Below are 12,365 nucleotides of genomic sequence, written 5' to 3'. Positions count from 1 at the left end.
AAGGCCTACAGACATGGTCCTACTCCCCTCTCTAACACCTGGAGGCAGGTATGTAATGGTGGTTAGTGATAATGGCTTATACACAGCAGTATTTTTGTTTTAACCAAGTTTCTAGGTGCCAGAATCGAGTGCCTGCAACAATGAAAATCCTAGGGACAATAGCAAATATTTAGGCACCCGAGTGATCAGATTCGTGGGATCTTTCCAGCTCTCTTCATACACACAAGAGCAAGTGCAATGGGGCAAGTCCGGGTAAAAAGTAAAAGTATAATGCATTGCCTAAGAGGCAAGATGCCTCTAAATTCCGGTTGCAGGGGAACAGCAGCAGGAGAAGGGAATGGCCTCACCTCTTGCCTGTGGGCTTCTCAGAGGCATCTGGCAGATCACTGTGTAATGGAATAGATTGACCTTGGGCCTGATCCAGCAGGGCTGTTCTTATGTTCTTATACTGTCAGTCAAGAGATTGGGTACATTCAGCACTGAACTAATTGAATAGAGTACGTTCAGATCATGTATAACTTCTCTTTAACTTATTTAATCAGTATTCAAAGTACTTACTTGCAGGATGCCTTCACATTTTCTACTACTGTGCATGCCAGTAGGATCATGGTTGCTTGCACTGCTTTTCTGCAGGCTCCCCCAAGCCTCTCTGCTTATGTTTGAGACTGCAGGCCTAAGGGGCCTCACAGCATTGTGAGCCCTCTGTTGGCATATTGGGGAATAGTCACTTTGTAGGCAGGGGAACAGTTACCCCCAGATTTAGCAGCTGCCAAAGAGCCAAACTGAAAGTGAAATAGTCTTGCGCCTTCCTCATGCTGGAATACCCAAGTGGACTCCCAAAGTTAACTAGCAACAGTTAACTCTCCGTTCAAGGTTTCTCTGCAGGATTGACCCTCCTTTGGTTTACCTCCCCTCCATAGATGCCTCAAATGAGCTGAAAACCAATTATCTCAGCAGGGAAGTCAGATAAGGCTCCATGAATGTGCATTCCCTGCTTATCAAAAGAAGGCTAGAGTGGGCGATATAAGAACTCAGAGGTGCACCCTTTTAAAAGGTGATTAGTTTACTAGGTGTTTCAGACCGAAAAGAGTCCCCATGTTTACATGCTCAATCACTCTATTTGCATTTACCTATTCATGCATTGTGTTGTAGTGCATCAACAAACAATGGGATCTTTTGAGATTTCCTGGAACTGCCCTAGCCAAGAAAGAAGGTCAACTGGACTATCCCCTCAGGACATGTTTTAAGCTTTAACTGCCCCTGGATTCTTGAGCCAGTGTGCTCCCCTTGGTCTCCAGTGCTACTCATTTGGTTACCACTTTGTGGAGTCACCTGTTATTTGGATGCCGCAGCAGATGCTTGCCATATCCCTTGGCTATGTTTCCCTCTTGGCCATCCTTGTTTTCAGATCTTAGATCAGCTCCCTTGCCAGATCCAATCTGCACAGCCCTCCTTGCTACCACCTGGAGCTGGCTTCATGAGAACAGGTGCCCTTGGGATCTATCCCTGCTCCCTAATTCCCTTGATTCTTCATGGCTACTTGCTGCTCCCCGGTCCATCCCCGAGGAAAAAGGTCCTTCAGTCGCTTCTGAGCCATGAGGTTCTATCTGCTACTGAAGAAGAAATGAGGTTGTATGAGAACTGTTGTGCCCCAGTCTGGGTGCTCTCTCTCTCTCTCCCTGTTTCTTCTTTCTTAAATCCAAGAGCCTGTTTCTCTGAGCCTCCTTTCTCTGGCCAAGCCTAGATGCTACCTTAATTCGGACATCGGACATTAATCTAAATTCTCTCTTAGCAGATATGTGGTTAATCCTGTAACACATTTTTACTAATAATATTGCTTTTTAGTGACTTTCTTACTCCACTGAACCCCTTACCCTTGAATACAACCTTATCTGTTATTGAACATCTCTCTCAGCCAGTCATTTTCCTGTAACCAACATTGTGCATTAAATTTATTCTGATGTGGAATTGCTCCACTCTGAGCTAATTTCCCCACACAAAGCCCAAATGCATTTTTGGGGTGTTCATTAATCACCCCAGGGCAGTTCTATTAACATATTGTAAGCCCCACCCACAACCTAAAGGTAAAAGGTAAAGTGTGTTGTCAAGTTGATTTTGACTCCGGGTGCCAACAGAGCCCTGTGGTTTTCTTTGGTGTACCATTGCCTCCTCCTGCACAGTATGAGATGATCCCTTTCAGCATCTCCCTATGTCGCTGCTGCCCAATATAGTACCAGCAGGGATTCAAACCGGCAACCTTCTGCTTGTCAGTCAAGCGTTTCCCTGCTGTGCCACGACCTGCACATGCTCATTCTAAGGTCTTAATAAAGAGCCCCTATGTGTACAGCTTTTCGCACAGAGGCTCTCTCCATACTGAAAGAGCTCCCAATGGCATGGAGAGAGCCCTTTGTACACACAGTTTTTCATATGGGGAGGCTAGTCAGACTTTAAAATAAGTGTGCTTAAGTCAGAAGAGGGGCTTGTCACGATCCCACTCCTCCCCAATCACCTTCAAAAAGTGTGTCAATATGGCTTGTGTGTTAAGTGACATGTTTACATGATATAATAATGGTTTTGTATGGGGTGACAGCTGCTATCATGCTTCATGCTATGACCAAAATTGTTCTGTCAATATTAGCCAGAAATACTGGTGATGCTGCCCATGCCTTTGGAGCTTTTGCTACGCCAGCCTATTTTCAAACGTACAGGAAGACCCATACAGAGCACCAAGCACTTGCTTGCAGTGAATGCAAAGCTGAAAATTCTTACTGAATAATTTCCAGCCTCCGATTTGGAGCAGTGGGCAAAATTTGGAGCATTGGGCCAAACCAGGTGTACTTTAGATGGAGATCCAGAAATATTCTGAGAATGTTTCAAGGCACCTTTTAATGGGTAGTAGATGACTGTCCCCCTGCCCCGCTATCTCTTTGGCAGCAGTGGCAATGTGAAGCTCTTCTGCCTTGAATTTTCTCCAGTAAATCATGCCAGGTCATGATATAGCAGCATGGTGTAGTGGCTGGAGTACGACTGGGGAGACCCAAGCTCAAATCCCCATGACCCTGGGCCAGTGGCTTAACCTACCTCCCAGAGTTGTTGTGAGGATAAACATAACCATGTATACCACTCTGGGCATCTGGGAGGAAGACGGATATAGAAATGTAAATAAATAAAAATAAGTTGAGGGGGTTCCTGGGTGGGTGGGAATGATGGACATCAGTGGGTCAAGAAATTTGTTAAATTCCTCAGCCCTCCACACCCCTGAAATAGGCATATATTTGTGCTGCCTGAGAATGTGATTGACGGAGGGACATTTAGGATTAGCCCTAGTTGTAGCATTTTGGGAAAGTCACTGATGAACCCTCTGCAATCATGATCTGGGAAAGTTTCCCCTTCTAAGGACAATGTCTTATACCAACTCAGTATAGCACTATGATAGCACCTGATAGCACTATGTGAAGCTGTCAATCTTACTTATTCCTGCTCATCAGGAACTGATTATCCTTCATTAATATGTCTGAGATTTTGAATCTCAGAAAGAACGACCTCTCACAAGCCATGTTCCCTTTGTTGGGGAGAGACAGATTTGATAGTTGGTGTTTAGATTGGTTTTTCTTTCCTTAGGGCCATGTAGATTGCCAACCCCATATCAGGTCATCAAACACTTTGAAGTCACAAGATATGCTCACTAAAAAGGGGAGTTCTGTTCTGTATATCTTGCTCGTACTTGGCTTCCATTTGAACTCCATGCATTTGAGCTCCACATTGTAAATATTTGCTCCTCACATGACAGGCAGCCCCTTGACTATAACAGGGAACCTTTTGTTGCAACAGCTGATAGGAAGGGAAATCCTTCCCCTTGATGTATGAAACTCATATCAACTTCGTGCAGTATATACGGAGAGAGGAAAGGCCAAATTCTCTCCATAGCTGAGAATCATGATAGTGTTTAGACTGTGCCTTGCGTTTTCACAGAGTCATCACAAGAAGATCAAGTTTTCTTAACTATCCCAGTGGGGTAGGCAATTAGAATTATTTCCATTAATCACAGTTCTCAAAGTGAGAGGCAGGCCTGCTAACAGGGCTGTGAGCTTCTCTCTGAGCCCCCAACCAGCCTAGAGGAGTGTGGCAGTAGACTGGCAGGCAGAATTCTACGTTGGTTTCCCCAGCCCCTCACTCATAATGCACAATCTACTGGAGAAAACAAATCCCACACACAAAACTGTGGAAGGAAGGAAAAAGTGACAACTCAAAGTAAATGAAAAAGAAGTGCAGTGGTTGTTTCTGAATATATATGGTGAAAATAACAAGTGTTTTAGGTGATCTTGTACATGCAATCCATCTTGGACAGAAAGAACTGGCCTATTGTTTGCATCTCTGCCAGGATTTTGCTAGATATCTGCTCAGATAGGCCTTTTGTGCAATCTGGTAGAGCTGATAAAAATAGAACTGCCTGGCTACATGGAACTCCTCCGCTTAGAGATTTGGAAGAAGATGAATGGCACTTAAACAACACAAAGCCCCTGAAATCAAACCATTAAAAACAATCTCTTTCCACCAGTCAGCTTTTCTCACCTCCTTTCCACTCTCATAAAGAAAGCAAAAAGAAAAGCATGAAATGTTGCCTTTTATCCTGCAGATAGGTAGAACTGCTCACAAAATTTATTATGTGGAGAGCAGGGAAAAGGAGCTCCATGTTTCAGGAATAGTTATTTCTTCACTTCCCCAATCTCCAGGCCTATTGTGTTGAAGTACCTTTGAGTGCTGATAGTGTGGGTTGGGTTTGAAGGTGCTAAACCAAATGAAGCAACACAACTGACTCTCAGCAGGATTCAAGAGAGTGAGGAGAAGACACAAAGGAAAAATCCCTTCCTTTTGCCTTAATTTTGAGCAGCAATCTGAGTATAGCTGGCAAAATGTTAAGAGGAGTTACTGGAATGATTCTCCACACACTCTTGGGAGATTGCAGGGGGAATACTGGCTCTTCTGAAATTAAAAGCAAAGTTCCCACTGATTTCAGTTGTGCTACATTTTCTCCGTGTCTTTGACTTGATGTGATGGCCACAACACCATATCCTGTACCAAAGAAGGAAAATTCAGGATTTTTTTGTGGTTTGCCAATATTTACATATTAGTTCTTCTACCTGTAATATCTGAGGTTTTCAGAAGTTTTAATTATTACTATAAGTAATAGTAGTAGTAAAAGATACCACTTTTCAACAAATGAGTTCTCAAAGCAGTTCACATAGAAAAAGGAATAAGATGATTCCCTGTCCCAAAAGGATTAACAATCTAAAAACAAACACTAGGTAAACACCATCAAAACAGCCATTGGAAGGATGCTATGCTTGAATAAGGGCAGTTGCTCTTTCCTTGCTAAATATAAGATGACCACCACATTAAAAGGTACCTCTTTGCCCAGCAGGGAAGATAGTTCCAACTAGTGCCAATGCTAGAACATTTTGGCAAAATAAGAGGATACAAATACATATGGGAAATGAGCAGCAAGAAAGGTAATGAGGTGGGAGGTGGGGAGAGTGGGAAAATAGGAAACTGCCATATACTGAGTCAGACCATTGGTCTATCTAGCTCATTATTGTCTTCACAGACTGGCAGCGGCTTCTCCAAGGTTGCAGGCAGGATCTCTCTCAGCCCTATCTTGGAGAAGCCAGGGAGGGAACTTGAAACCTCTGCTCTTCCCAGAGCGGCTTCATCCCCTGAGGGGAATATCTTGCAGTGCTCACACATCAAGTCTCCCATTCAGATGCAACCAGGGCAGACCCTGCTTAGCTATGGGGACAAGTCATGCTTGCTACCACAAGACCAGCTCTCCTCCTTTGTTTTCTTTGGTAGAATACAGGAGGGGTTGACCATTGCCTCCTCCCACGCAGTAGCTAAAGCTTAATTAAAGGTGGATTTAAACCCTTAGCCCTGGGACCCTTTTTCAGTACTAGGACTCAGCCTGAGTATCTGTGATAAAGACATAGTGTTTTATGCATGTGCAAATCTCAACATAGACTGAGGCTCAGGCTAGACATGATCCATAACCACATGTATATTTTCCCTTTCCTTTAAAAAAACAACCAACCCCCCTCCCCTAAAAGCAGCCTCCAAGGGCTGCAAGTTAGAACAGAGAAACCAGCATGGTGGAGGGACTGCCTAATCCTTCCTCATGCAGCTTTCCCTCCACTAAAACCACCCAGAGCCTTTGGATGGATAAGGTGGTTTGAGGAACATTTAGATAAAAGCATCAAGAGGAATAACAAAAACTTCTTTAAATACATCAGAAGCAGAAAACCTGCCAGGGAGGCAGTTGGACCATTAGATAATGAGGGAGTGAAAGGGATTATTAAGGAGGATATGGAGGTTGCAGAGAAGCTAAATGAGTTCTTTGCGTCCATCTTCACGGCAGAGGATACTGAGCATATACCTGTTCCTGAACCAGGCTTTTCGGGGATGGCGGCTAAAGAACTGAGTCAGATAGAAGTGATGAGAGATGATGTTCTAAACTTTCTGGAAAAACTGAAAACTAACAAATCACCGGGGCCGGATGGCATCCATCCAAGAGTCCTCAGACAACTCAAATGTGAAATTGTTGACCTCCTTGCTAAAATATATAACTTATTCCTGCAATCAGGTTCTGTACCAGAGGACTGGAGAGTAGCAAATGTAAGACTGATTTTCAAGAAGGGATCCAGGGGCGATCCAGGAAATTACAGGCCAGTTAGCTTAACATCCGTTCCAAGCAAATTGATGGAAAGCATCCTCAAGGATAAAATTGTAAAGCACATAGAAGAACAGGCCCTGCTGGGAGTGAACCAGCATGGGTTCTGCAAAGGTAAATCTTGCCTGACCAACCTTTTGGAGTTCTTTGAGAGTGTCAACAGGTGTGTGGATCAAGGTGATCCAGTTGACATAGTATACCTGGACTTCCAAAAAGCTTTTGACAAAGTTCCTCATCAAACACTCCTGAGGAAACTTAGCGGTCATGGGATAAGAGGACAAGTACATGTGTGGATTGCTAACTAGTTGAAAGACAGGAAACAGAGGGTAGGTATAAATGGAGAGTTTTCGCAATGGAGGGAAGTAAGAAGTAGGGTCCTCCAGGGATCTGTACTGGGACCGGTGCTTTTTAATTTATTCATAAATGATATAGAAGCAGGGGTAAGCAACGAGGTGGCCAAATTTGCAGATGATACCAAACTCTTTTGGGTAGTGAAATCCATAACTGATTGTGAAGAGCTCCAAAAGGATCTCTCCAGACTGGGTGAGTGGGCGACAAAGTGGCAAATGTGGTTCAATGTTGGCAAGTGTAAAGTGATGCACATTGGGACGAAGAACCCCAACTCAAGTATATGCTGATGGGATCTGAGCTGTCGGTGACTGACCAGGAGAGGGATCTTGGGGTCGTGGTGGACAGCTCACTGAAAGTGTTGACTCAATGTGCGGCAGCTGTAAAAAAAAGGCTAATTCCATGCTAGGGATCATTAGGAAGGGGATTGAAAATAAAACTGCTAATATTATAATGCCCTTATACAAAACTATGGTGCGACCACACCTGGAGTACTGTATACAATTCTTGTCACCACATCTTAAAAAGGACATTGTAGAACTGGAAAAGGTGCAGAAGAGGACAACCAAGATGATCAAGGACCTAGAGCACCTTCCTTATGAGGCAAGGCTACAACACCTGGGGCTATTTAGTTTAGAAAAAAGACGACTGCGGGGAGACATGATAGAGGTCTATAAAATCATGCATGGTGTGGAGAAAGTGGATGGAGAAAAATTCTTCTCCCTCTCCCATAACACTAGAACCAGGGGTCAGCCCATGAAATTGATTGCCTGGAAATCTAGGACCAACAAACGGAAGTACTTTTTCACACAACGCATAATGAACTTGTGGAATTCTCTGCCATGAGATGTGGTGACAGCCAACAACCTGGATGGCTTTAAGAGGGGTTTGGATAACTTCATGGAGGAAAGGTCTATTGACGGCTACTAGTCAGAAGGCTGTAAGCCACCTCCAGCCTCGGGGGGTGCCTCTGGGTGCCAGTTGCGGGGGAGTAACAGCGAGAGAAAGGGCACGCCCTCAACTCCTGCCTGTGGCTTCCAGCGGCATCTGGTGGGCCACTGTATGAAACAGGATGCTGGGATAGATGGGCCTTGGTCCTGATCCCGCAGGGCTGTTCTTATGTTGTATAGAAATTTAATTAATTAATTAATTAATTAATTAATTAATGCATTCCTTCCCTCAACCTGTTTTTCTTCCTTTGGGGAGAAATATATGGGCTCCTCCTCTGGCAGGTGATAAAGCAACTGGGGGAGTGGTAATTTTTAGCAGAACGATGGGCAGAGGGGAAAGACCATCACTACCATTCCTCACGGTCTCCCAAGTCTACTTCCATAGGCTCCAATTGTTTCTGTTTGCCAGGACAGTTCCTATTTTCTAGAATCTGCCCCTGGTAAATCATTGTCTCCATTTTTGCCTCTTGAGGATGTCATGTTCAGTTTTTCAATGCAAGTTGCTCAAGTTGTCATTGTTCAATGTTCAGGATTCAGGTCTTCCAGGACTGATCACACTCTAATCACCTAACAGCGATTAGCAGATCATAGGAACAGAGGCAGCTGCCATATCCCTAGTCAGACGATTGCTCCATCTAGCTCAGCAGCTTCTCCAAGGCTGCAGGCAGGAGTCTCCCTCAGCCCTATCTTGGAGATGCTGCCAGGGAGAGAACCTGGAACTTTCAGGAGGCAGCCTTGGGAATGCACACTCCTTTTCTGCAGGCCAGCCCTACGATGAAGTGGGGTGAAATCTACACCTCAGATGCCAGATTGCATGGGGACATGCAACGCCTCTTCACATTATTAGGAAGAACGTGGCCAATCTCCAGTGCCACTTGTTTAGTCACTAGAAAGTGGCTGTGAAAGAACCAACAGCCTCCCATTTCTCCAGTGTAGCGTGTGGTGGATGGGCAGGGAGGGCAACAATCCGAGTCCTTTCATTTCCTGTAAAGGTCACAGCCTCCTTCCTTCTCAGGCACCCCCCACAAAGACTGCTGCTGCTGTGGTTCCCTTTCTTCACCCTGTTCCCAGTAGGAGATGGTAGTAGGCAGGGCGGCCTTTTCACCTCATACAAACTGGCCTTTTTGTCTCAGACAATAGCAATAAGCGCTGGCAGCTCCTCTCCTTCTGAAAGCAAATTCCCCCTCACCTTTGACATGCAGGATTCCCCGCCGCCCTAAATTTCAGAATTCAGTGCATTATCAATTGTTATTCATGCCTGTAGTGGGGGAAAGAATCAGTGCTCTAGCTGTTACATTTTTCTTAAAAAGCACTTTAAAGTTAGCTGAAAACGGCAGTCTTGAAAGTGCACCCTCATTGGCTGATGCAGTCATGACATCACTTTCCTGTTCTTCTCTGGCGCAGATATACTGCAAATGGAGCTGCATATTGTGCTGGCTTTACTCTGCCTTCTTCTAACTTTGCTACCAACTAACAGGCACCATAGGCGAGCAAACTGCATGGGACGGGGGGAAAGATGGGGGCTTCTTCCAACTGGTGTTAGTTTTCACGGATCAGTCTGTAGTCCCCTTGGCAGACTGTGGAAATCTTGAGGGCCATGAAGATAGCGGCAGAGCATGAGGGGACAGGCTAAATCATGTGGGAAGCACCTTTTTGCTGGGGTGGAATGAAAACCCTAATCTTATGGTACTTCAGTTGGGGCTTGAGACATTGCACACCTGCAGCAATTCTAGTGTGGTCTGTTGGACTACTTCAGAGTCTACTTTTCCAGGATGTCAACCAACATTTGGTGAAGTTTTTGCTGGCTAAACAGGTAAGGGGTGGAACAGGAGGAGAAAGGAGTAGTGGTTGTGTTGCACCAATACAGGCTATATTGGCCTCAGAAATTTAGATAAACCTCCCAGCCCCTTCTGGGTTAGCAGAGTCGTCGGTAAGGAGGAGAGGTGAATGTTGTGCTGGCAACTCAAAATCCCTATTACAGGAAGTATCACTTCAATGAGGTACTTTCTGTTTTGAGGACTGTCTTCCTGCTACTGTGGTTCCTAGTGGTGATGTTGGAAAGTGCCTTAAACAGGGACTGGCAGCTCAAAACATTTTGCTGCCTGAGCTGAAGGACAATGTGATTCCCCCCCACCCCAGCCATGTTTTTGTGGATGCTCAGCATCCTCAGGTCAAGCTATTAAGAAGAGATCTGCTCCAGGAAGGCAACAAGGGGAAAATAAACAGCGGGGCAAGGAAGAGTGGCAGCACAGACAAAGCCACCCCTTGTACTCCTCCCTACACCTGAGGTGACCACCTCACCTACCTTATGGAATAGCTGCCCCAGCCTTAAGACTGCAATCCTAAACACCCTGGCCAGGGAGTAATCCCCATTAAACTCTGTGGCATTTACTTCTGAGTAAACCTGTTTAGAATTGCTCAACAAGTACATGGTCCCTATATATGTTCTGTACTGTGTACATTACACAAATTCCAGTTTGAAAAATATGTCCATTACATGGAACAATTAATGTTCCTCATGCTTATCTTTTCAGTTTATCTGGGAAGTGTGATAATTTCGAGAAAAGGTAATCAATGAGCAGCATCCAGACTAAGTTACTCAATAGTACTACTTTGGAGTTATTCCATAGGACTACTTCATATCAGACCTAATGACGCAGTAGGGAAATGGCTTGACTACCATGCCAGAGGTTGCTGGTTCGAATCCCCACTGGTATGTTTCCCAGACATACCGGGAAACACTTATATCGGGCAGCAGTGATATAGGAAAGGGCTGAAAGGCATCATCTCATACTGCTTGGGAAGAGGCAATGATAAACCCCTCCTGTATCCTACCAAAGACAACCACAGGGCTCTGTGGTTGCCAGGAGTCAAGACTGACTCAACGGCACAACTTTCCCTTTTTGCCTTTACTTCATATCAATAGCATCACCCAGAAATAATTTAGCCTGGCTGCTGCCCAGTGTTTTCTTTTAGGTGTTTAAAGCATTTTCAAAGGACATGCAGATGTCACTATTAGCAACCATAAATGCAACTAAATCCCATATATCTAACTGAATAATCCTGTCTCTCAGAATTCTGGTATGCTTTTTCCACGTCATTCTTGGTTTTAAGAACTCAGTAAATACTTACACACTGTGTTGTTACATTCCTTTGAGCAATGAAACTCACCGATGAACAGAAGTTATTATTTTAAGTTGGTTTTACCACATTGAAGCTAGCTTCATTATCACTCAAATTGCTATCTAGGCACCAATTAACACCTGGCTGATTGGGATAAGTTACTGAGTAATCCAAAGTGCTAAGTCACTCCCATACATAAAAGGTGCCATTGGGGTTGGGATAAAACTTAAACATTTGCCTTTTGTTAGTGATTAAGTAAGTGTGTTTTAATCACCCATTACATTAACAGTGAAGTAAATTGCCAGTTAGGATACTCCAGACTAGAGATTCTGAAAACAGATTTTTCTTCAAGCACTTAACTTTAATTTTTAAAAAAAGTGTAATAAAAATAACAAACCTGGCACACTGATGACGTGCCAACAGCAATATGCATCCTGAGGCTTTGTTAAATGCCTTGTTCCAGTATGGGACAGAGCTATAACTGAGCAGACAGGTTCAAAGAACCTGGCCACCCAGCTCCTGGGAGTCACCTAATCGGCACCCTTTCCCCATGGCTAAGGTGCCGAGAGGGTTGTGCAAACCCTCCAGAGCTCATTCCCAGACAGCATTTGAGAAAGGGAAATAAATGCCCCCAGCCAGCAAACTGGGAATGCGCTCCAGAGCTTGGGCTACATCCCCTTTGCATGTGCTGTGGTGCAAGGAGCATGGTTAGAGTCCCAAAGAGGGCCACGCAAGCCCTCCTGAGTGCATTCCCTCTTTGGTGGCTGGGTGCTGGAAGGAGAGAAAGGGAAATAAATGCACACAGCCAGCAAACGCTGGCTGGAAATGGTCTCCGGAGGGCTCACAAGGGCATAATTCAGAGGAAGTGTGACTCTGTTGACAGCTTTTAAAAGGTCTTTAAAGACGCATCTGTTCAGCCAGGCTTTTAATTAATATCGTTTTAATGGTTTTAATGCTGTTTTAAAATATTGTTTTAAAAAATTTAAATTGCTGTGTTTTAAATTTCTTGTTTGTGTTTTTAACTAATGTTTTACTTTCTGTTTTTATTTTGTTGTAAACCGCCCAGAGACGTGAGTTTTGGGAGGTATAGAAATATGTTAAATAAATAAATAATTCAGGAGAGGTGTAAGCCCCCATTTTCTGCTCATGTGTGAGTTAAAAACAAGGATGGAGGGGGAGGAAGCGAGTCTGCGAGGCTCGAATTTGTCGGAAGAGCTTCATCC

Source organism: Hemicordylus capensis, chromosome 6, assembly GCF_027244095.1.
Source record: "Hemicordylus capensis ecotype Gifberg chromosome 6, rHemCap1.1.pri, whole genome shotgun sequence".
Lineage (NCBI taxonomy): Eukaryota > Metazoa > Chordata > Lepidosauria > Squamata > Cordylidae > Hemicordylus > Hemicordylus capensis.
Note: the sequence above shows the minus strand (reverse complement) of the source record.